The following is a 26270-nucleotide window of genomic DNA, read 5'->3' as shown; positions in this document are numbered from 1 at the left end:
GGGTCTGGAGCACATGACTTATGAGGAGAGGCTGAGGGAACTGGGTTTGTTTAGTCTCCAGAAGAGAAGAATGAGGGGGGATTTGATAGCAGCCTTCAACTACCTGAAGGGGGGTTCCAAAGAGGATGGAGCTCGGCTGTTCTCAGTGGTGGCAGATGACAGAACAAGGAGCAATGGTCTCAAGTTGCAGTGGGGGAGGTCCAGGTTGGATATCAGGAAAAACTATTTCACTAGGAGGGTGGTGAAACACTGGAATGCGTTACCTAGGGAGGTGGTGGAGTCTCCTTCCTTGGAGGTTTTTAAGGCCCGGCTTGACAAAGCCCTGGCTGGGATGATTTAGCTGGGAATTGGTCCTGCTTTGAGCAGGGGGTTGGACTAGATGACCTCTTGAGGTCCCTTCCAACTCTGATATTCTATGATTCTATGATCTGTGCCTCTCCTGCACAAGTGTATTGTGCTAGGGCAGCAGTTCTCAAACTGTGGGTCGGGACCCCAAGGTGGGTCGCAACCCCATTTTAATGGGGTTGCCAGGGCTGGCTTAGACTTGTTGGGACCCAGGACCAAAGCCCAAGCCCAAGGTCTTCAGCCCTGGTTGGTGGGGCTCAGATTACAGGCCCCCTGCCTGGGGCTGAAACCCTTGGGCTTTGGCCCCCTGGCCTGGGGCAGTGGGGCTTTGGCTACCCCCCGGGTTGGCAGGGCTTGGGCAGGCTTAGGCTTCGGTCCCCCATCTTGGGGGTCCTGTAGTAATTTTTGTTATCAGAGGGGGTTGTGGTGTAATGAAGTTTGAGAAGTTCCAGGGCAGGACTGGCAACCTTTGGCATGCGCCTCGCCAGAGTAACCACCCTGGCGGGTCGGGCCGGTTTGTTTACCTGTCGCGTCCGCAGGTTCGGCTGATCGTGGCTCCCACTAGCCACAGTTCGCTGTCCCAGGCCAATGGGGGCTGCGGGAAGCGGTGCGGGCCGAGGGAGCAGTGAACCACGGCCAATAGGAGCCGCGACTGGCCGAACCTGCAGACCCGGCAGGTAAACAAACCGGCACCCTGGCGAGCCACGTTCCAAAAGTTGCCGATCCCTGTGCTAGGGGAACAGATTGGTCTCCCACTCCCGCAACATCCCTTCCAGATAATGAAACCATAAGGTCTTTGCAGCCAGGAGAAGGCACAGGGGAAGGAAGGGACACTCCAGAATATAAGCAAAATTACTAGGTGTAGCCATTTAAGAAGATGCATTTTAAAAAGACCCTGATAGTATTTATCTTTATTATAAAGGATTAATCATCACAAATATGAAGAATGCTCTAAATTAGTCTCCACCCCAAGTAAATCATTGTCTACCTCGCCCAATTTACAGGTTAGGGATTGCTTACCATACAAGTGAAGTAGGCTTCAGCTCCACAGAAGCCCACTTCTTTGGGCCCTGATTTAGCCAAGCACTCAAGCATGTGCTTAACTTTAAGCATGTGAATAGTCCCTGTATTACTCACATGCTTAAAGTTAAACATGTGCTTAAGTGCTTTGCTGGATCAAGGCAATAATGAACTGCATTGTGATAAAACTCTGGGTTTTGGTGAAGTGGAGTGAAATTCGTGAATTGCTTCAATACTCCTTTCTCTAATAGTACGCTTCACCATAAACTGGGGGACACTTTCACCATAAGTGCCGACTTCTTCTGGCGCCAGTGGGTGCTTGACCCCTCTCTGCCCCCAGCCCCGCACTGACTCCACCCTCCTGCCCCATCCCCTGCCGCCCCTATTCCAACACCTTCCCCAAAGTCCTCGCCCGAACTCCGCCTCCTCCCTGCCCCATTCAACTCCTTCCCCAAATCCCAGCCCCGTCTCTTCCCCGACTCCTCCCCTGAGCGTGCCATGTTCCTGCTCCTCCCCCTCCCTCCCGGAGCTTGTTACAGCTGTTTGGCAGCGGCAAGCACTGGGAGGTAGGCGGAGGAGCTGGGACGCGGTGTGCTCAGGAGATGAGGAGGAGGCGGGGAGCTTGGCGGCCGGTGGGTGCAGAGCACCCACTAATTTTTCCCAATGGGTGCTCCAGCCCCGGAGCACCCACGGAATCGGCGCCCATGGCTTTCAGTCCAGCATAAATGGATCCCATGATGCTAATCAATTCAAAGATTAATCACCTCCCTTGCCTCTTCTGCTGTATCTGGGAAAAGAAGTTGCCCATATCTGTTGGGGGAGGGATAAGGATCGTTGTCTTGCGGCAGCTGCTCTCAGGGGATCAGAGAGCAACCAGGTTGGGTTTGCTGAAGCTGTTTCCAGCCACAGCCATAGCCCCATTGCCCCCTGCAATTTTAAGGGGTGAAAAAGCCAAGACTGCTGGAGTGAAGAGGAGAGGGTAGTTTGCCAGGTAGGGCTCCCTCCTGTTATAATGAAACTCTGCTTGTAGTACAGTTTTCTTGGGGGTGGGGGGACAAAACTTCATTGTGAGAGGGCTCCACTTTATTTCAAAAGCATGTGGGTTTGAGAAACTACAGTCCTGTGTGAAGTGAAAATGAGGATACATAGGGGCTGGTGAATGATATTTTGGCAGTAATTAACCTTTTGGTCTCAGTTTACTCACTCCTGCTACTATTTCACTTCTGGGTTAAAGGGACCATTGATTAAATGAAAGGAGAAAGCTGTTAGAAATAATTTACAGAGTAGCAGAAACGTAATATCATGTCTATATTATACATGATCGCAGGTGAGTGCAAGCAGAAAAGCTTCTCAAAATAGACACTTGACACTTACAGTTGCATGTTTAATTATACGTTTGTGTGAGTTAAAATCGATTATTGCCAATGACACACATTGCTCATATTCAAATCTATTTATTTTGTAAGCACATTTATGCCTTGCTACATTCTTAAAGAGCAGTCTTTAAAGGGTATAAAAAGCCTCTGTAAAGATTTATGTGATTTTTTTTTAACTTTGTCATTTAACAGCTTATATAGCACTATAGACACATATAGAATTCCATGAGCATGCTCAATGGAGTTTCCATTCATTCTCTAGACTCCAGGGAATGCGGGTGATCTTGAACACTTCACCCTTGAAAAATGGGGCTGTGTGGAATGCCTAATTCATTATTAAACAGCTGCAAAGGGTGCAGGTGGATTTCATGGTCACAGTAGGGAACTGTGGAGCCCAGGAGGTCTGGAAAGCCCCCAGGGGCTAACAGCTGCAAAGGCAAATTTCTGTGAGGTTGGGCCTATTTTCATTAGTGATTTATTGTAACATGACTGAAGAGCCTTAGTTGCAAAGCCAGTGCTCGTGTGCAATAACATACTGATTTGTTGACTGTATGGGTTTTCATTCATAGATAAAGCACATTCAATTGTTTTAAGTTGTGTTTTGTAGGAGTAAGTCATCTGTACTATCATTATTTATACAGCATCCAGACTGTGCTAGGTGCTTTACAGACCACATAGACACGGTCCCTGCCTTGAACCTTTTGGTCTCAGCTTACTCACTCACTAGATGTGAGGCAATGATTTAAAGCAACAGCCCATTGAGGAAAATGAAGATTACAACGAGGAGTCCTTGTGGCACCTTTAGAGACTAACAAATTTATTTGGGCATAAGCTTTCTGGGGCTAAAACCCACTTCATCAGCTTCATGGAGTGAAAAATACAGTAAGCAGTATATATATGAAAAGATGGGAGTTGCCTTACCAAGTGGGGAGGTCAGTGCTAATGAGGCCAATTCAATTAAGGTGGAAGTGGCCTATTCTCAACAGTTGATTACTTTTGTAGTGCTAATGAGGCCAATGCAATCAAGGTGGATGTCGCCCATTTCCAACAGTTGACAAGAAGGTGTGAGTATCAGCAGAGGGGAAATTTTCTATAATATTTCTATTTTCCCTCTGCTGATACTCAGACCTTTCTCTAATTTTAGTACTAAACCAGTTCCCAGGAGCCCTCACCCACTAATTTTAACCATATGCCAATTTATTTAATTTAATATTCTAAACAGAATTCAGTCCTAGAATTAGTACAAATGACTGACAGACTGAAAGGAGCCTCTATTTTCATTTATATCACTCTCAGAAATCTAAGAATATTTGGAAACTCTCCGTATGCCTCTCTGTTCCTATGGCATCTGTGTAACTGCTTTAATTTCTGTAGCACAGATCAAAGAACAGAATACATGTCCATAACATAAGCAGCCTTTCTGGAATTGCATAACACAAATCCTAAAAATGTTTGCAATAACTTGGCATAGATTTCAGACTAGAGTAAACAAATTTCTGGATGACTGATGTAAATACTCTTCTTGAAACACACCTCTTATCACATTCATCTTCTGAGACTGGAGCAGCATGACATTTGCATGAACTTTTCTTGTTAAACAATCCTCGATCCCATGTTACAATATGGATTAGATCATTATTTCCCACATATGTCTGAAGGTTAGTTTCCTCTTTCTGGGTTAGGTTGACTATAATCCTCTTTCTCCTGTTTGATGCCATCATTCTATTTTTGCAATTTCTAACTTGGCTTCTGCAATGAAATGAAAAACCAGTCTTCACGTTGTAAATATGTAATCATACTTTTTATATGTATATATTCTACCCAACAGCGTGCTGTTGGTTAGACTACCAAGGCTGAAATTCAAGTTGCTGGTTGTAAACTGTTTAAGTCATTTTTCTTTCAGGGAATTGACTTGCACTGAACCTGAAGATTGACTTACAATCTGTTAGATCTGGGATATCTATTACTGTTAGGAAGAGTGATTAGTAAACCTTGACAAGTCTCTCTTTTAAAGAAAGTGATACGATCTCTCCCTAGTGGATAAAAAAGTCATACTCAAATGTTTAAATAAAAAGTCAGACATCTACAAATAGCAAGTTTATTGATTGTTAGTATTTATTTTTCTCTGCAATCAAGTGCTGTGGTTTTGTAAAATGCTAATGATTACTAAAAAAACAGGGATTTTGATTTTCGCTTTAAATTGGAAGTAACTGATAATTCAAGAAAGCACTGAATCACATGATTAAGTCCATCCCCATTCTGGAAAACACTGGCATATGCATAAATTGAAGCACATACTTCAGTGGAAACTAACAGAAATAAGAACATTCTTAAAGTTAAGTGCTCTACTGAACACAGAAGCTTCCCTGAATTGTGGCCTTCATTTTTTCGTAACAATCACTTTTTAAAACTACTCACTGATGAAAGTGGAAAATGGTAAGTGTTCCTCAGGATTTTAAACTGTCATTGACTTCCTGTTGGTTCTGCTGAGTGAACTGGATGGAAAAAGCATGGACATGAAGCAGTCATTCACTTCCTGGTTGTACATAGCACCAATATGAGAAGAGTAAGGAAGTTTTCTGTGTTCCAGAAATATTGAGTAACCAGAAATCGTGTGAATGCTGTCAGTGTCACTGTTCTGAGGTGAATTTCATCATGGGCTAATGCAACAACTGGTTCAGCTCAGAATCCTGCAATCAATTGGAATAAACTGACAGATTATTATTTTTAAGCAGACACTGTTCTAATAAAAAATAAACACCTACAATCAGGAAAATAAACCCTGAAAACTAGCATTCCTACTAATTCCTACCAGGGGTATTCTATAACCGTTTTTCAAGAGTACTTTTGAAGATTTAAGAATAACGCTGAAAAAATATATAGTACAACCTTTCTGTACAGTGCCCCTCACACAAACTCTATTTCAAAATGGATTGGAGTTGTATTTTTTTTTTAATTTGTTTTTGTCTTAAGTGACAGAGAAATTAAATGAGGCAAGCAATGGGCAAAAGATTTTCTATGGAGATCTGGACTGAGATATAACCTGATGATGAACCTATATAAGAGAAGGGTATTTTAGGCAATAGAACTACGGAGGAGATGACTTGCAGAAACATTGGTGAAACAGTGTGCAGAAAGAGAGAAGAGGCCGACATTATGGCAGAGATTGAGGAACACATTTAAGAACATGCATAACATTAGGAATGTGAGTAGTCATTTGGACTTCAATGGGACTACTGGGATGCTTAAAGTTAAGCAGATGCTTAGATGTGTCATGGAAAAAGCCACCCAGGCAGTAATTTGATCAGAGACTCAAGCCTGAGGCCCGTTTATTGAACACACCAAAACGTTTGGATACTGCGCCCCCCGCTTTGTATAATTGCCCCTATTCGGAATTAACACCTGACAGGGGTTAGGGTCTTTTTGGTACTTTCCAACGTTGCTGTAAACAACCCTTTAATGGATGTAATATGGGTTAGGGTCTCCACTGGTACTTTCCAGTGTTTAGCAACCATACCTTTTATGGGGTACCATTACACCATGCTTGTCATAGGGCACAATGATCTCAAGGGGTGGTTACACGACTGGTATAAGGGAGGGCATGGGTTACAGTTGCACATGTTTTAGGCCTATAGATTACCATTACAAAGCTTCACGCCTATTTGATTATACTCTTATCTTACTCAAGCAGTTAGCATATTTCTTAAGCATAAGGCACAATTTGCAAATAGTTCCTGCTTTGGGGGTTTTTTACACCCCCCCCCACCCCTCCCCCCAGTCATGGAACACTATCTTAGTTTGGTTCAGGTTTTAGGTTTGTTAGCTATAAAGCAGGCCCAGGCCAGCCAACAGAGGCCTAGGAAATTGGGGGGGGGGATCCTTTCCTCCACAGGTGCTTTGCTGAATCAGGGCCTACACGAGGGGAGGGAGCAGGGATGGGAGCAGACAAGGTGCATGAGATAGTTTGAGACAAGTCCATGGAGGGCTTTTCAGACCAAGTTCCTGGACTGAAATAGTACACTGTGGCAAAAATCAGAGTCCTAGTCCTAAACTTCTGGGTTTATAGGATTTGGGAACATTAGAGTCACCATGCTAGAATGGAGGGAATATCAAACTAATGTCACTTTCAAGCAACCTCTTGTGGAATTAAACAGCTGTCTTTTAGGTGATATCTTTATAAAGGCTAAAATAGTGAAGAATTGTTGTAGTCTCTAAAACTTTTATTATACTTCAAACATATGTAACAAGGTGGCTTACCCTTTGCCCAGCCAACCCTGATTACTGGAGATGCGCATTTGAGAAGGGATTAGGTGATTTTCCACTATAAGAGCAGCAGGAAGCTGAGAGGGGAGGGGGCACAGGGGAAATGCTCAGGAAGATCAGAGCTTGCCAGAGTATGAATAGCCTCCAGCAGAGAGTCCTGGGACTTGGGACTGAAACTACAGGCAGGAAAGGCCTGGGAGGAGCCCTGGTCAGAAGTAAATACATAAGTTTGTAGATTTTATTTTGAACTTTTTTGGATGACCAGAGAGCAGACTCTGCAGGAGTCAGGGCCAGCTCTAGGCACCAGCAAAGCAAGCAGTTGGGAGCTGAGAACCAACAGGGAGCCCTGGGAGCTGTAGTTCCTTGGTTAGTTCCCTGCCTATAGAGCGGGCCCTGGAGCAGGGAAAGAACTACATTTCCCAGCATTCCCTCGGCCGCAATTAACAGGAAAGGGAGGGGGAAGGAGTGTGGAACTGAAACCTCATGCTGCAGCTTGTTGTGAATGGTAGGGACAGAGCCAGCTCTAGGTTTTTTGCCACCCCCCACCCCAGTCCTGGGCTCCCCCCCGCACCACCCTGTTGCCCCAGACCTGGACTATCCCCCCGCCCACACCCCCTGCCGCCCCAGCTCTGGCCCCCACCTGCACCCCCTGCTGCCCCAGCCCTGGGTTCTCCCCCCACCTGCACCTCCTGCCACCCCAGCCCTGGGCTGTTCTCCCTACCCCCCGGACACCCTGCCACCCCAGCCCTGGGCTCTCCCCCCCTCACCCTCTGCCACCCCAGCCCTGGGCTCTCCCCCCACCTGCACCCCCTGCCGCCCCAGCCCTGGGCTCTTCCCCCCCCCGCACCTCCTGCCGCCCCAGCCCTGGGCTCTTCCCCCCCGCACCCGCATCTCCTGCCGCCCCAGCCCTGGGCTCTTCTCCCCCCCCACTCCCGCACCCCCTGCCACCCCAGCCCTGGGCTCTTCTCTCCCCCCTCGCACCTCCTGCTGCCCCAGCTCTGGCCCCCACCTGCACCTCCTGCCGCCCCAGCCCTGGGCTCTTCTCCCCCCCCCGACTCCCGCACCCCCTGCCCTGGGCTCTCCCCCAAAGAAAGAATTGGGTGGACTAAATGGACAGTGCACCTCTCTATCTGAAGCCTAGCAAGGGAGATCCCACTAGAATTTAAAATGAAAAGTAAGGGAGGAGAGGCTCTACTAGGACCTGGGCAGCTTTAGATACAGTACCAGGCACGTAGGAGGATTGACACTTCTGAGCCACGGAAGCAGAAATTGACTTTTCTTTTCCAGATTTAGCTAATATTCAGAAAGGGAATCTAGCACCTGCCTTCCAGATTTGAACACCCTCAAAATTCAGGAGTGCTCAAGCTCAATTTGGTCAGCTGTTACTTCATTTCTCCCAAATCAAATATACTGATCCACTGTAACTTGCTGTAGAAAAAGTAGAATAAATTGAGCAAGAAATGCTTCCCAGTGGTTATTAGGACTGGAATTGCTATTTTCAATTGCTTTTTTTTTTTTTTTTTAGTTTTAGTTTTATTTGTTTAAAAGGAAGACAGTGATATTGCATTGGCAAATTCCCCATAGAAACAAAGAATGGAACAAAAGAATAATAAAGGCACCTCAACTTTTCCTCATTTATGGAGGACAGTCTTATAATGTGCATCCAGATATCCTCCAATCACACAAGCTGAAAATTGTTCCACTTTACTGCAGTTCTGTAACCATATGGGAACCAATCCTGTCTGTGTTCTGTGCACATCCAAAATTCCTGCTGAATAACCCGCCCTGGGAGCAAGTTACCAGTGACCCAGGGCTGGGGCGGCAGGAGGGTGCAGTTATGAAAACACTCCATCGAAGAGGCAATGAGAGTAGCCTGCCAAAGCAGGGAAGAGCTGAAGAGAGCAACCTTAGGGGAGAAAAGAAGTCCCAGGGCTGAGTTTTGTTTTATGACAAATCGGAGAAGGGGCATTACCCCTCCCCCCCCCCAAAGACCCTGTGTGAAGTTTATTTAAAGAGTCCCTTGAAAGGGGAAACCCGAGTTGAGAGGCCACTTGCAAGGCTGCACTGAGGCCCCCAGTAACACCTGGGAAGAGTCCACTTGTTCACAGTGGTGTAGTCAGGAAGATTTCAAACATCCCTTCCACCAACCAGTGAAGTGGAAGCAGAGCAGGGCAGAAGGACGGGATGGAAACTATAAGGCAAATCATTTAATCAGAAAATGTAAATGACAATTGGTAATTGTTTAAGAATGCGTTACTAGATGCCCCAAAAGCCACATTTGAGAAACAAGTCCCTATTGGTTAAATAACCAACCTGGTTTAAAGGGGAAGTGAAGCCATCTATACAAAAATAAAATAGAACAAAGGGAAGAAAGGGGAAGTTGATAGTAAAAAATATAACTCAGAAGCCATGGATTGTAGAAAATTGATAAGGGAAGCAAATGAACACAAAGAGAAATCTATGTCCAACAGAGTTAAAGACAATAAAAAGGAGTTAAAGTATCTTAGGAACAAAAAGAATCCTGATAATGGAATTGATTAATTACAAGAGGAAAATGTTAAAATTATTAATAATAATGCAGAAAAGACAGACTTGTTTAATAAATATTTCTGTTATGTATTGGGGAGAGAAGCAGATGAGGTAGTCCCATCATATGATGACAACATTCTTTCCATTCTACTAGTATCTCAGGAGGATGGTAAGCAGCAGCTACTAAAATTAGACATTTTAAAATTAACAGTTCTGCTCACTACAGTACTGTGCATGAGTGGACTCTTTCCAGGTGCCCGCTGGTGGCCTTAGGGCAGCCCTGCAAATGACCCCTCACCTCAGTTTCTCCTCTCAAGGGGCTCCTAAAATAAATTCCACCCAGTGCCAAGTACAAACCCACTTGAAACCAGTGGGTATGTATTCCACATGGCTCAGCCATGCCTCCGCTGCTGCTACCAGTGCTACCACGTCTGCACCGCTATTGATACTTCAAGCTAGCACGAGTCTGTGTACACGAGCAGGGGAGTCACACCCCTAGCTTGCAGTGTAGACATAGCCAGAGCTACCTGAGAAACATGTCTTGGCAAGTGTTTTTCACTTTGCCTTTACTAAAAATACAACAGCATGTGCAACATGTTACGACATGTCTTTTAAAGAGGGTTTCTGGCAGTTCCCTTGGTTGAAATGTAGTATAGCCTGAATTTGAGTAGGGGAGTGGATAGGATGGAGAAGAGGCCAGTCTAACCCTTATTATGATCAGGAATTTAAGCTTATATTTTAAACCACAGAGAGAATGCCCCTTCTCACATTTCTGTTCATATACTGGAAATAGTTATTACACTATAAAAACGTGGCTGGATATAGCACTGTTTTCTATATCCCATTTTAGGTTGGAAGACCAAGTACATTCTTGTCCAGTCTTCATAAAACATAATATTTATAACATTGAGGTCAAAATAAAACCCACAAAAAGCAAGGAAGTATCTTAAGACATTTCCCTGTAGGATATGCAGTCCTCAGTCAGATCAGATTCCTATCATATGTACCCTTTCTAGTTTTGAAACAGATTGTAGAATACAACTGGTGCAAAAAAATAGAGTACTGCACCTATCTGCAGACTTTGTCCATATGGTTTAAATGAACATTTTCATTTAGTGTAATGTAAAATCACTCAACTGAGAGGAACATGTGTCTCTCAGTGCTTTGGAACAATGTATCTGAATTAAGAGTGCTTGTCACAGCTTTTGTTCATGACTCCTTGGCCTGCAAGGGTTTTTAAGGATTTTTTTAGGGATTGGTCCTGCAAGATAGTAAATGTTCTCTGGTGCTGAGCATCCTCTTAAATTCATACTTAAGTTCATTGCCATTTAGCAAAGAATTTAAGCATGTGCTTAAGTGCTGTGGTGAATATAGATGGTCTTTTGATTCAGGGCCTCAACTGGGAGTTGAGAAGGCTCAACACCATCTCAGAACCTCACAGGATCAAGCTCCTAAAGTGCACCACACATCACAGGATTCTTGAGTAGTTCAAAGAAAGAAGTGTGTTTGCATCGAAAGTTCAATATTATATAGGTTATAATCAGGGATTCTAGAAGTCTGTTTGCCATGGAAAAATGTGGAATTATGATTTTACAGAGAATCTTTAGTTTTATCATGTCGTGAAAAAATAAAAACTATACAGAGGAACCCCAATTATCTGATTTAACTGGGACCGGTGCCAGATTGGAATCTCAGAGAATCAGAGAATGGGCAAACAGCTTTCTATCCCTTAATTTAAGGTGGTGGGCCCTCTGGCTATCAGCCCCCAGGCAATTGGTGGTTCAGTTGCCTGGGGGCTGATATGGAGAGAGGGGGTTCTACTGTATGTTAAAACATTGTGTTCAGTTGATACCTATATGTATTGTGGCTAAGGAAACTAAAGTGAGACATTTCATTTTAATTGTGGAAAAACAAGGTTTTTTATGTATTTTATCAGAGAATTTTTTATTATCATGGAAAACTAGGATTCCTGGTTATTATATTGGGTAATTGACATGTAGCACAGCTGTCTTTTAGCCTTAACCATTAGTATTAAATAGTACTGACATAATATACAGATTTCCTGTTCTAAATCCTTTCTAATTGGACCAAGATCCTTTCTCGATCCTGTCCTTTCACTTTCTGGCTGGGTAATAGAGTAGTATAGTGCTGGGAATTTTTTTCCCTATCCTATTCTTCCTGATATAATTTCTGAAATTTCTATACTTTCTGCTGAGGACTGATGGAGATCGGGGACCAGCTGGAGTAAACCAGTTTAGTTCTATTGAACTGAAAGGCATTACAGTGATTTACACCTGCAAAAAAATTGACCCAAGATGGGAAAGAAATTTTGGACAATGATAAGTAGCCATATCCTGTTAGCATAAGCTAACTAAAGACAAATAACTTTTCATGTACCATTGTCAGTGTCGTGCCCTCTGACCTATGGTCTGCTCTGGTGCTGAGACTCATCCACTTCCTGGAGCCTGCTTTTGCTGCTCTTAGGGTGTTTTGTCAGTGAATGACACTTCTGTCAGTGCATGAACAGCATTGGTAGCATTCTGGATGTCCTCAAGAAAGAGAAATGTTCTCACTGATTCTGTTTAGTTGTCTTCTGTCCCTTCTGTAGGACGGGTCCTTGGGGTTGTTATGCCAATTTATGATTTCTGTGTGGTCAGTACAGTTGTTACCATGGCAGGTTACCTGCCACTTTCAGTTTGACATCAACATTTTCTCCCACTTATGTTGGGGGTGGAGGGGTGTCAGTCTTCTTTCTGTGCTAATTTCCTGGTATATAGTTTACTGGCTCAAGAAGCATATTAGATGTTGACACTAAAGTTTATGTCCTCTTTGACTATAAATCTCTGAACTGGTGATCCTAATGAAGCAATATGATCAGTATTATGATCTTCTTCACCTTCCCCTGTTAATCAAGGTCAGTGGCTCTTGTTCTTCATCTCCAAGTATTCCTGTCTTGTGCATCTTCCAAACTGACATCAGCCTTCTTCATGTTTTTCTTTAGCATCTCAAACCATCCTTTTCTGAGTCTTCCTTGTGGGCTTTGTTGTATGACTACTAGATCTTGTATTCTCTGGTCAACAAATCCCACCTCTTATCAGCTCACATGACCCAACCATCTCAGTCAATATTCCCTCATCTTTTCTGTGGTGAGGGCTACCTGTATCATGGCTCATACCATTTAATTGAATAGCTTATCAGCTCTTGTCTTACCTAGCATCCACCTGAGCGTATTCATTTGGATCTTGTGAAGTAGCTGTTCCTCTCTCTTCCTCATTGGCCAGCGTTCCAATACATATATCATAGCTGGCTAAAACCAGTTTGCTCTTTAGTTTACTTGGCATATTCTTATCCTAGAGAATTCCCATTAACTTCTCCATTTGCACCAAGTGCTCTTCATGCGAATTCTAATGCGTGCATTCCCATTCCCATCATAGCTCAACACTGAACACAGATATTTATATTGTTGCACGGACTGTAACTCTATACCAGTCTAGTTTTACTGGCTTTCATTGTCCCTCTCAATAAAGCATCAAATGTATTCATTTTTTGTTGACTAATTTGTAAACAATTTTCTTCCAATGCAGCCCTCCATTGTTCTAGATCCCTTTGAAGTTCATACTTATCTTTGTAGCTCAACATGTCGTCATTGGTGAAAAGCATGCTCTATGGAGCCTCTGACCTAATCCCCCCCGTCCAGGTGTCCATTACATTCATAAATAGGAATGGGTTTATGGCTGATCTTTGATGTATGCCTACCCTCACAGCCCTATTCTAACAATGCTAAATATGGATCCATTGTATTGCCCAGAGCTTTGTTGTTGTTCTTCAGTTCTTTGCTATTTTGTAGTGACTTTTCCACTAACTCACTTGGCTACACATAGTAATGATTTGAGGTGATATGCTTGAACTGACATATCAAAGACAATTGCCAAAATTGCTGCAGCCCTCATCTGCCTTCATAGTTGCAGAGAAATGACAGGTCCTTGAAATATGCCTATTCTTCCACTGGGGTCTTGAGAAGTTTGGACTGTGCTTTGTCTAGGACCTCACCTCTGAATGGTTCGCCAAGGCCCTACCAGTAGTACAAGACTCCGGACAACAGTTGTGAGGGTCACTGGGACACACAAGCCTCTCCACCACAACAAGGTAACAGTCCAAGGAGAGGCCAAAATGAATTACCCATGAATTATGAAACAGTATCTATTGTTACCTCTTGTGGAATACAATGGTGAACAAACAATGGTTTGCAGTGTTATTACATCAGTATTCAGGGTGTTGTGCAACAGCTTATTTAAAAAAAATGTGAGTAGTAGCCCACTAATAAGAGGTAACCTTTCCCATTTCATTCAGTAAGATGTGTGCCAACATGGCTTCAAAGGGAATTGAGAATCTTGGGTGGTTTCAGTGGTTCTTTTGCATTCTTTTTCCTTTAGTAACAGAAGATGTCAGATTTGGACACCTTGTCTTTGATGGCAACATTCATATATTTTGGACTCTTTCAATACACTACTCAGTACCCAGATGAGCACTGTGGATTGTATTTAGCATTTCCAACCTCATGCTGTGACATGACACCTTGGGCTTTATAAAGAATTACAAAATACGCACCAATAGTCTTAAGATTCATAATCAACTTTTATGCTTGGAGGTACCTAAGCTTGTTCGGATGGCCATCTGAGGTGAACATGAGCATCAGTATCTGTGCACTTCCCTAATGTCTATTAAAGAAGCAGCATCAGCATCATCACGCAGAGTGGGGAATCTCAACCTCTCCTCTTTCATGGTAAAGATGGTGACTGACCTGGAGCCTCGAAGGGAGAGAGAGAAAACTGGGGAAAATAATGGGGACCTGGAGGACTTCATCAGAGCTGCAAAGCATTCCCAAAAGGAGGGAAAAAGACTGACTGTCTGCATAATTAACTGTTGCTTACAGTCATTTCTCCCTAGTTCACACATTCCATTTCAAAGACATTCACTTGGAGAAGAGACAGTGAAGTCCTTAGGACAGTTTTGCTTCTCTGAAAGTATTTCCATTTTAAGGCTGTAATTTAATTACTTCTGATCTCAACTTTTATCCATCTAAGCAGCTGAAAGGATAACAGGCCCACTTTCCATAAGCTTTTAACACCATGTCGCCATTCCACATCAGATTAAAAATAACATGGATAAAAAGAAATATCTCCACTAAAATGATGAATGCTTTCCATTGTTAGCTCACATGATGCTCATGTGAGGAGCGCAGGATAGTAAGAATGACAACTGAACCCAGTCTGGCTTGGGTAAACCTGTTATTTGACAGCACAAAATCCTATCTCAAAACTGTTTCTGCGATGGACGTTTTAAATTAACAGCATATATTATAAAAGACAGTGAGCTTCTGATGTATTTTTGTCTTCTCAGACCAGTTTGACCAAAACCTGTGTCTCACCAATAATTATTTTACAAAACAAGCCAAATTCGGCTCTGTTAACACCCATGCAATCTCACTGACCAATCTCAGAGCAAGATGTGGCTTCATGACTGAAATGTTTCCAAAGAAGAGTTAGAAGAAAATAAAAAAAGCAGACTATGGTGCAAACCAGTTAGGAATAAATATTATAACATGGGGACTCATCAAATCACCTTTCACAAGTCCAGAATATCAAGAACAGAAAATTGCCTTCGCATTCTACTAGTTTTAATTAATTCAAATCTCAATAGTTATTACAATTTAGGGAAGAGCAAAGGTTTTAACTCTGCTAAGATTCACAGAAGCACCAGCATTAGTTGCAGAAAATCGCTTACATACTGACCTTTTGGTAAACAAGTATACCATTTACTGTAAGAATGCTATTTGCTTTTATTTTATATATATTTATATATATATTTTTTGCTCCAACTTGTGGAAAAGGTTAGTGGGGTGGAGGGTTCGTATAAGGAGTGCATAGAGGAGATGATAGTGTAGGTCCCAGACTCAAATTCCACTCCATTCTCATCCCCCATGTTATCTTCACTTTCTGTATAAGTGTCACGGAGCTATCAACCTCTAGTGCATGGTTAGCTCAACAGGATGACTATGATCAGAGTGTTAATATTAATTTTTTTTATTTACTTTTGTCAGTATATGTCACAGCCTTACTGTTTCTTAGATATAGGATTATGAAATGGCAGCACTATGACACGACATTCCAGCCTTATGGGGTATTCCACAGAAGAACATAGGATTTTCCCTGTCAGACTGAGTTACTAACAATGTGCCTGAAAAAGGGATTGCCTTTGATGGGCAGGAGCACGAGAGTGAGCCATTCAAAGTCTCCGCCCTACAAAACTGGCATAGAATCAGGAAACTTTTAGGCATTGCTCACAGGATTTTAACTTAAGCCCCAGTTGTATGCCTTGTTTGTTTGTTCATCCCTGGTGTAAATTTGACATTGCAACATCTGGCTGACTAAGGGTCAAAAAAAAAAAAAAAAAACCATTGCAAGTAACTTTACAGTTACTTTCAGAAGTCCGCTGCAAGAGTGCTATGCAGTCTTGTCTCTGCACAGCTAACATTCAACTAGACTTACATTATTCATTAGCATGTGCTCCTTACTGTGCACTGTTTTCCTTTTCCTTCATCAGGCAACTGAGATATATTGTCCTATTCCTTGGGTATGATTCAAGGAGAAAAAACTCTTTGGGGTAGGGAGCAAAGGAGCAATATTCCACCTACAGGAGATCTTACTGGTGGAGATGGGCACTCAGAGTCTAAGGGCAGATCTACACTTAAAACACTGCATTGGCACGGCTGCATCGGCTCTTCAGTGAAGACACTACTACACTGATAGGAGAGCGTTCCCTGTTGACGTAGTTAATCCGCCTCCACGAGAGCTGGTTACTAAGTCGATGGGAGAAGCCCTCCCACCGACGGAGCGTTGTCTACACCAGTGGTCAGATCATTATAACTGTGTCACTCAGGGGTGTGGATTTTTCACACTCCAAGCAACATAGTTCTACCGATGTAAGTATATAATGTAAACCTGGCCTAACGCTGTCCACGTTCAGATCTAAAATAAGGCCTTCCCACCATTAGTGGCATCTCACACCAATCTGACCTGCATAGAGTGACCAAAAGGAGACAGATTATTGCCTTTTTGGACATGGTCAGTGCTATTTTAATTACACCCTGGTACTGAGATACCTCAGAGATACCTGTAGTAAAGAGATACAGCTCTTGATCTGAGTAGTGGCAACAAACCGCTTATATGTTTAAACAGAAAAAGCACAACATGAATATAACTTTAGTAAAAAATCTGGCACTGCATCAGTGAGAACTTTGGCTATTTCCTCCATTTAAATATAATCCAGCTTGGTCCAGAACATAATTTCCTTGGTCTCTAGATCAGATCTAGATGGCCTTTGCTGATGTACTGAATATGCAAAGTAAATGTCTCATCTATGTTAGCTGAACTGAAGATAATTGTTCAGAATTTATGCAAAGTAGAGCAATTCTTCCCATTAGTTTGAGGAAATGACTGCTATGACACTGATTATTATGTTAATGGAAGTGGACAGAACTGGGCCCTTACTGTTTTTTCCACGCTGAATAGTCTCAAATAGTCAACAAATAGTCTCAAAGACACTCCTGGTTGCAACAACAGGGAAATTAATTTCCTCCTATCCCCATCTTTGTTATTTCCAAGCCCTCTGAAACTCCTTTTCTCCCCACTGGTAGTAAGACACTGGATACCTCTCAGTTAGCTCAGACAGACTATTACACTACTGCCAATCCTTGCAACTTGATCATGAATCTTGCAATATTGGGTGAAATTCTTAAAGCCCCCAATGCTGGGGGCAGGTGATAACAGGAGAGTCTCTGGTTTTCAGGGAGGACCTTGAAAACATGATCGAAGTGAAGCCTAATGGCTCAGAAACGCATGTGAAAAAAAAATAGAAAGAATTCAAACTATATTGGTTTTTAGCTTAAAAATCATGGGATTTTAAAGATTTTTTGAGGCCTGACTCATGGTTTTGAATGATTGTGGCTGGCAATACTGATACTAATCATTCTTAATAAAGGGAAATTATGTCTATAGATCAGATAAAACTCAAAATAAGGATATTACCCTTTCTGCCATACTTCCAAAATGGTGAGTGAATTATGGCATGGAAAAACACTCTGTATTGTGATCACCAAATGAGTTCCAGCAGCCCTTCCTGCACAAAACAGCAAGGACATGGCTCATGGCAACCCATGTAGCACAATTCAATGTGGGTCCAACAACAGAAAGAGAAATAACCACATACCACAAACTCGCCAGCATAACAGTGTCCTTGAGAAAGTGTACAAATAATTCTCCAATCAAGCAGTTCCCTAATGCAGAACTACCAGATCTGATCACTTCTTTAAATATGTTCAAATGCCTGAACAAGTCAATACATTGGATGCTTTTTCTCCCAGCTTAGCTGCGCAGATGAAGAAAGACAACTCAGTGCTACTGTATATATGGTAACCAGATGTCCTGATTTTATAGCGACAGTCCCAATTTTTCACACTTGCTGTATGGTCACCCTAACTGTATATCAGAGTTCACAAACCATCCACACCACAATTCTAGCACAGAGAAGGACAAAAGAAAGAGGCAACAGCTGACTCAGAAAACCAGACATAATTTTGATATTGCTAGCGTTGTAATGCTGGATTACCCAATATTTATACCAGGTGCTGTTATTACTGTCGTACATTTAGCTTGACAACTTGTTATACTGAGTGATAAACTACTCCTTTGAGAAATCTGTACTGTAATGTTATCCAGTTGTTTAATGAAAAAAACTATACCAAAAAAGTTTGCTTTTCTTTTAACAAATAGGGCTAGAATCATTAAAGAGAACAGGTAGCTATTTGACTTTCAGAGTTTAGCGGGTAGGTAGTACTTCTGAATTTAGATACTTATCCTAATTTTAGCCAACAGTTCTAGAGAACGAGCCCATCTGCAGATAACAGCACAATTATTTATAAACTCTTTCCCTGCAAATGTAAATGGGTTATTCTGCAATAAGTAAATGGGGATGCCGTTTATTAAAGATATAAAATAGCTACTAGTAATATATCCGAGGTGTGTGGGGATTTGGTTATCCAAAAATCCTGAAAGGAACTTAAACAACTGTTACCTCCCCCCCCAGCTCGGAGCAGCAGAAGCTGCTCTCTGTTTGAAATAACTCCTCTGTGCTGGCTGTAGAACATTGCTTTAGGTGACCTATCCTATCAGTGACTGCCCATTACCAGGAGACATGCACAGCATCTGGGCTGGATATGTGGCAGTGAGGAGGCAGAAATCAGAAACATAAGAATGGCCATACTGGGTCAGACCAAAGGTCCATCTAGCCCAATATCCTGTCTTCTGACAGTGGCCAATGCCAGGAGCCCCAGAGGGAATGAACAGCACAGGTAATCATCAAGTGATCCATCCCATCACATTCCCAGCTTCTGGCAAACAAAGGCTAGGGACACCATCCCTGCCCATCCTGGCTAATAGCCATTGATGGACCTATCGTTAAGGCTATGTTTTGGTCATGGAAGTCACGGAATCTGTGAATTCCGCAGACCTCCATGACTTCAGCCCGCAGAGGCTGGGAGCTACAGAGTATCCCCACCACCCGTGGTGGCCAGGAGCTGCATGGAATGGCAAGGGCCCCGGAGCTTCCCAGGCTCCGTGTGTGCAGGGATCCCCTGCAGCTCCCCAGCTGCCACAGGCGGGGTCCCTTCCAGCCACTGGGTAGGGGCAGAGGCCGCAGCTCCCAGCCACAGCAGGGTAGGGTGCTGGACCTTCCTCCCTCCCCATTTTGTTATGGACATTTGTAGTAAAAGTTAGGGACAGGTCACAGCTTCCATGAATTTTTATTCATTGCCCGTGACTTGTCCCTGACTTTTACTAAAAATATCCATGACAAAATCGTAGCCTTACCTATCGTCCATGAAAAAAGAAGAACAGGAGTACTTGTGGCACCTTAGAGACAAACAAATTTATTAGAGCATAAGCTTTCGTGGACTACAGCCCACTTCTTCGGATGTGGGCTGTAGTCCATGAAAGCTTATGCTCTAATAAATTTGTTAGTCTCTAAGGTGCCACAAGTACTCCTGTTCTGCTTTTTGCGGATACAGACTAACACGGCTGCTACTCTGAAACCTATCGTCCATGAATTTATCTAGTTCTTTTTTGAACCATGTTATAGTCTTGGCCTTCACAACATCCTCTGGCAAGGAGTTCCACAGGTTGACTGTGCGCTGTGTGAAAAAATACTTCCTTTTGTTTGTTTTAAACCTGCTGCCTATTAGTTTAATTTGGTGACCCCTAGTTCTTGTGTTATGAGAAGGAATAAATAACACTTCCTTATGTAAGCAGAGTCAGGATAAGCTCTACTCTGACATCTGGTGGTGAATTATGGCGAGGGTGGAAAAGAACTTCAGAGGCTGATCTTGTTTGCATAGGCACACCCACCCTCCTAGCCTGGGACAACAACAACTGAAAGTGGTTACTTTGGCTGGTGTGGGATCACCAGTTTCTCTGTTATTGGGGCAGGAAGAATAAAGTGTTGTTACCCTGATTCTGTGAATCAACGCCAGTGGAACTGCTGTATGACAGAGGGACTCACCAGTAACTAAGTAGCACTCGCTAGACAAGGGGCATGGGTTATAAAAAAACCCAGTGAATTGAGAGAGGTTGGGGACAGGTATGTGTACCTGATGGTATGGGCCCCTGGAACACCAACTGCACTACCCTGTCTCTCCACTGTTGAATAGCAGAGTTAAGTTTGCTTCCATTAGGAGTCTAGCTAGAAGTTGCTAAACTGAATTCACTTTGGGCCAATGGTGCACAAGCACTGGGGTTCCCCTACTACAAGCTGAAATCACTAAGAGCTGAAATCACTAAAAGAGCTAAAATTGCTGAGCTGAGATCACTGAGTGCTGTGTTAACCAGTGGGGGAGCCTGAAGATATATTGTTAAGCAGCTGGCAGAGCCAAGCAGTTTGTGGGATGGTTGGAGCGGAGCAGAGTGGAGCTGAGCCATTTGCGGGGGCAGCTGGAGCGGTTCATGGGACGGCTGGTGGAGTGGAACGGCTGGCAGAGCTGAGCAGTTTGTGGGATGGTTGGAGTGGCCCACGGAACGGGGAGCAGAGCGGAGAAGTTTGCGGGGACGGCTGGAGAAGCGGTGCGGCGGGTAGAGCGGAGCCATTCGTGGTAAAGGCTGCAGCAGAACTCCATGGAGAGGTGGGGCAGTCGGCCTTGGCCCACGTAAGGTGCCCCTTAACATCCCGTGTGCCCCCCCCATTTCCGCCCAGGCTGGAGGGGTAAAACTCTGCAGCTAAACTTTTGAACTCTGGAGCGGCACTGACCAGGGACAAAGACTTTGGGGTTGTTGGACTTTGGGGTGATTGGACTTAAGACCCTGAGGGGAAAAGGACACTGCCAAACTTACTTGGAGGTGGGTTTTTTGCTCATGGTTTGTGTTATGAATCCTGTTTGTGGTGTTTCCCCAACATAATGCCGCATTGTTTCCCTCCTTTATTAAAAGGCTTTTGCTACACTCAGACTCCGTGCTTGCGAGAGGGGAAGTATTGCCTCCTAGAGGCGCCCGGGGGGTGGTATGTAATAGTCCCAGGTCACTGGGTGGGGGCTCGAGCCGGTTTTGCATTGCGTTATTGAAACGGAACCCCTAGATACAGAACCCGGCCCTTGTTGCTGCCAACTCAGAGGGGCAGAAGGGTTACACTTATTTACTTTCTCCTCACCAGTCATGATTGTATAGACCTCAATCAGATCCTCCCCTTAGTCTTTTTTTCCAAGCTGAAAACAGCTTCCCTGGATGTTCTAACCCCATAGGGAAAGTTCTTCCACTAGCTGACTGAATGCCATCAAACCAGATAGGAAAGAATTTTAATTGGGCCCAGTAGAGAATTTGGCAGGCTCTCCCTGACAGACAGTCCCATTCCTGTCTGCAATGGATTCAAACACACTGAAGAGTCACTACTCCTCCCTAGAATTATGCTCATGGACAGTCCTAGTCTCCCCACGCCTCACAGCTGTGAAGAAAACACTTCCAAGAGTTCAGCCCTGCCTGGGGCCGGTGGCAGCAAATAGTCCCAAGTTTGAGTTGTGGCACAAAGGAGGTAGGGAGCCCATGCATATAACCTGACTTCCTTTTGGTGCATAACATAACTCCCAGAGGCTTTGGTCTTCTGTGTCAGGCTGATCCTTCCCCTGGAATTGGGCAGTTTGCTGCTAAACCAGAATCTTTGGCCTTACAGAGCAAACGTGGCTTGAAAGGCCACATATTTTGGGCTAGACTCGGCTGCTGTGAGATGGGGCAGAACAGTTCTCACAACTATGGAAATCAACTTTTAAAGTGAGCTGCCTCAACGCCTTCCATTTTAGTGTGTTTGTTTTGCCTCCCCACTGTGCAGATTCCAGTGTTTAGTCTATTGGTCAGATTCCAAATGTTGTTTTACTCTTTTTGCTTTAAAATCTCTTTTGCTGGCCCCTCTGTACTCTAGTATTGGAGATTTTTTACTAACACCTATGACAGTTTTAATGAAATGGTTAGAATTCCCTCCCTTCCCCCACCTTCTGTCTGACACCGAAGTGCACCTCACCATGTCACTGAAGCTCTGCACACAGTATGGCTAGAAAAGTCTAACTGAAGATCCTATTGTTGACAGAGCGCTGAGTCAGTCATCTCTGAACTCTGGATGATTTGAACTGAACCGCTGCCATTACCCTATTTAGGTTGGGGCTGTTTGATTCGCAGATGGAAGCATAGGAGTAAAACGTTCACTGAACCCGGAATTGACTAAAAGGTAATGAAGCAATCATTTTGGGGGGAGAGGAGTGGCTTTAAATACCAGGGTTAAAGAGTCATCCAAAAATATTTTTTCTGACTCACCTCACACAAGCTGCCAGGCAAATCTGACAGCTTTACGTATCACTGATATTTTCCAGATAACGTAATTCTGGTTTGTCTGGACCATTTTCAGCACATTATACACAAGCTGCGTAACTGGGATTGTGCACAAACCACATAACCAAGGTTTGCCAAGATCCCATAGAAACTCCTAGGACTGCTCTCCTGCGACTTCTCTCTCATCACTTCTACAGAATATGTCACACAGAAAACAAACATTCTGATGCTGATATGAAACTAGGTAAACATGTTTATATTTAAGTGACACGTACTAAGAAACAATTCTCCCTCCCCTCCAAAACAGTTGGGTTTTGCTGTGTGCCCAAAAAGTCAAATTTGTGCTAAATCATGCCAAAGGGGGAGCAAATTCTGAACTCAAAGGCACCTTCTGGAGGGCACTTGCCAGCAGCTCCCTTTCTAGTAAACCAAGAGACCTCAAGCACCTCTGCTGATTGCAAAGGGAAGAGAGGTGATCTCTCAAACATGCAGGAACTAAAATGTTTAGGGTTCTGTAGAAGCCAACTCTTCAACTCAACCCAACTGGCAACCAGTGCAGCTCCGGGAGCATCAGAGTAATCTGTATATGGCAAAATAGGACACTTACCATAGGAGCTGCCAAGTTCTGCATCGGCTTGTTTGTGGGTAGATATAAGGTGTAGCCCCATCTTAAGCATGGATCATGGTAGCAAGTTCTGCATCTGAAAAGAATGGTCCTTGGCAGACACAGATGGAAAAAAGCCATCAAGGGCATTGCTACTATTGGCAAATAGCTAGGAGCAAATAGGCGTCACCTTGCAATTCAGACAAATTCAGACTGGAAATAAGGTAATTTTTTTTATCTGTGAGGGTAATTAACCATTGGCACAATTTACCAAGGATTATGATGAATTGTCCATCATTAGTAATTTTTAAATCTAATTTGATTTTTTTCCTCCCTAAAAGATATGCTCTAGTTCAAACGGGAATTATTTTTCGCATGTGTTATGCAGGAGGTCACAATGGTCCCTTCTGGCCTTGGAATTTATGAACCAAAAATCTGGTTTTTTTGCAACCAAATTTATGATAGTTTAGATTTTGATACATGATTTAGATAACACTGCTCACAACACCAAAAGTACAATAATACAAGATTTAGAGCAGTATGTATTTTTAATTTTCCAGCTAACAGTCCAGACAATCCCAGCTATATTGTGCTAATATTAATCAAGCCCCATATTTAAAGCAGTACACTGGGATTTAAGTTCCAAACAGGCTATGAACAATACTTCCTGTACAACATAAAAAGCACATTCTGCTTATATTTGTTATAAACTGAAGACGTCAAGATGAAAGCTAAGGCCTCAAGCGATTGTTCGTCTCATAGCGAACAGGGGGCTGCACACAGGGGAGTTTGAAAGGGGGAGAAGGAGATACCCCTGCTGAACAAACAAGGTGCAAGTACTAACCTTGGGGTGAGTGAGTTTGTTTGGCTGTTTGTGTGTTTCTTTCAGTTATTTCAGTTACTGGGTCAGTTGGAATTGTGTATCTGGGGACTAGTATCAGAGGGGTAGCCGTGTTAGTCTGAATCTGTAAAAAGCAACAGAGGGTCCTGTGGCACCTTTGAGACTAACAGAAGTATTGGGAGCATAAGCTTTCGTGGGTAAGAACCTCACTTCTTCAGTCCCCCTATCTGGGGACTGTTTGAGCCTTTGTTCCCTGGATCATCCGTGATCATCTTTGATCAGCCTCAATCAGCCTTGCGATCACCCTCCCCCTGTGTGATTAATGAGGGGGTAGGGCTGACCTAAGAGAGAAGGCCTTAAAAGGCAGAGGCTAAGTTACCCAGGGGAGCTAGCCAACAGGGGAGTCTGAGAGGGAGTTAGTGGGAGGGGGACGTAAGATCATTGGTGTGGTTAGGAAGGGCCGCATCGCCAGTGACAACGCTGCTCCAGTCTCCTCCACCTGCGCCTGTATCCAGACACAAAACCTGACCATGGATGCCTCTACCCAGATCCTGGATTTGCAGAGACTGGCCTGCACTTTCCCACCCCCAGAAAGCCAGGGTGGGGGAACCATCCAGTGTGAAAGGTGCCTGCTGTGGAATCTCTCAGGAAGCAGGTGGGAGAGCTATAGGAGAAGGTGGCTAGGCTGAGGTGCATCCGTGCCCACGAGGAATTCCTTGAGAGTATTTGTATGGAGACATCCAAGGCTGAGGAAGCTATCCAGCTAGAGAGCACTGATGTCACACCACCGGGGGAGGAGGATATGGCTCTGTCACAGGGAGGACACTAGCTGCTGGTTATTTCTGGCAACAGGCCGTGCTCCACCCACCCACCTTGGTGATGGAAAATCATTATGCTGCCCTAGCAATGAGCGATGAGGAATCGCTCCCAAAGGTGGAGAAGGAGAAGCCATGTACCCCCAAGGCTGGGAGGATCACAACCACCACTCCCAAGAGGAAATGTAGGGTAGTGGTGGTTGATGACTCTCTTCAGAGTGGGGATGGAGGCACCCATCTGTCACCCTGACATGGCATCCGAGAAAGTATACTGCTTGCCAGGGGCCCATATCCAAGATGTTACAGAGGGATTATTGAGGATCATCCAGCCCTCTGACTACTACCCCATCCTACTCATCTATGTGGGCACTAATGATACAGCGAGGTATGACCCTCAGCAAATCAGAAGTGACTACAGGGCTCTGGGAGTACCAGTGAAGGAGTTGGGAGCACAGGTGGTGTTCTCTTCGATCCTTCCAGTCATGGGTAGGAGCCCAGGCAGAGACAGATGCATCCTGGAGGTGAATGCCTGGCTGCGACGATGGTGTCACCAGGAGGACTTCGGCTTCCTTGACCACGGGATGGTGTTTCAGGAAGATGGACTGCTAAGCAGACATGGGGAAGGGGAAGAGCATATTTGGATACAGACTGGCTAACCTAGTGAGGAGAGCTTTAAACTAGGTTCAAAGTGGGCAGGTGACCAAAGCCCATAGGTAAGTCAAAAAGATGGAGACCTGGGAAAAGGGTCAGAATATGGGGGGAGCATGGGCTGTTATAGCAGGGATAAAGGTGAGACAAGACAAAACTGGGGAGGGGGAAATCAAATCAGTATTGTAGATGCCTGTATACTAATGTGAGAAGTATGGGGAATAAGCAGGAAGAATTCAAAATGCTAGTAAATAAACACAACTATGACATAGTTGGCATTACACAGACCTGTTGGGATATTACACGTGACTGGAATATTGGCATAGAAGGGTACAGCTTGCTCAGAAAGGACAGGCAGGGAAAAGGAGGAGGTGTTCCCTTATATATTAAAAATGTATACACATGGACTGAGGGTTGATATGGAAATAGGAGTCAGACTTGCTGAAAGTCTCTGGATAAGGATAAAAGGGGTAAAAAACAAGGGTGCAGTCATGTAGGGGTCTACTACAGACCACCTAACCAGGAAGAAGAGGTTGATGAGGCTTTTTTTAAACAACTAACAAAATCATCCAAAGCACAGGACTTGGTGGTGATGGGGGACTTCAACTACTCAGATATCTGTTTGGAAAATAACACAGCAGGGCATAGATTATCCAATAAGTTCTTGGAATGTATTTTCTATTTCAGAAGGTGGAGAAAGGGCCTGATGAAATGCATCCTAGAATACTCCAGGAGCTGACTGAGGAGATATCTGAGCCATTAGTGATTATCTTTGAAAAGTTATGGAAGACATGGATAATCCCTTACCACAGCAAAACTCTCTGACCTCAGAGCTTTGACTGAGTGAGAATTGCAGAATTTAGTCCTAAGTGAACACTAACTCTTATTGAGAATATTTTACTGAATATCCTA

General features: G+C 43.9%; 1 protein-coding gene across 1 annotated transcript in view; it reads left to right on the top strand.

Annotated features, from left to right (window-relative positions):
• Nucleotides 1–2257: 2257 nt before the first annotated feature.
• METTL21C (methyltransferase 21C, AARS1 lysine) overlaps nucleotides 2258–26270 on the top strand; it is a 43227-nt gene continuing 19214 nt past the window's right edge. Inside the window, exon 1 of the mRNA XM_054012941.1 lies at nucleotides 2258–2356. The gene's annotated coding sequence lies outside the window, so the exon portion shown is untranslated. The remainder of the gene's footprint in view (nucleotides 2357–26270) is intronic.

This window comes from Malaclemys terrapin, chromosome 1 (assembly GCF_027887155.1).
Source record: "Malaclemys terrapin pileata isolate rMalTer1 chromosome 1, rMalTer1.hap1, whole genome shotgun sequence".
In the NCBI taxonomy this organism is placed as follows: Eukaryota; Metazoa; Chordata; order Testudines; family Emydidae; genus Malaclemys; species Malaclemys terrapin.
Note: the sequence above shows the minus strand (reverse complement) of the source record. Positions and strands in the feature narration are given on the sequence as shown.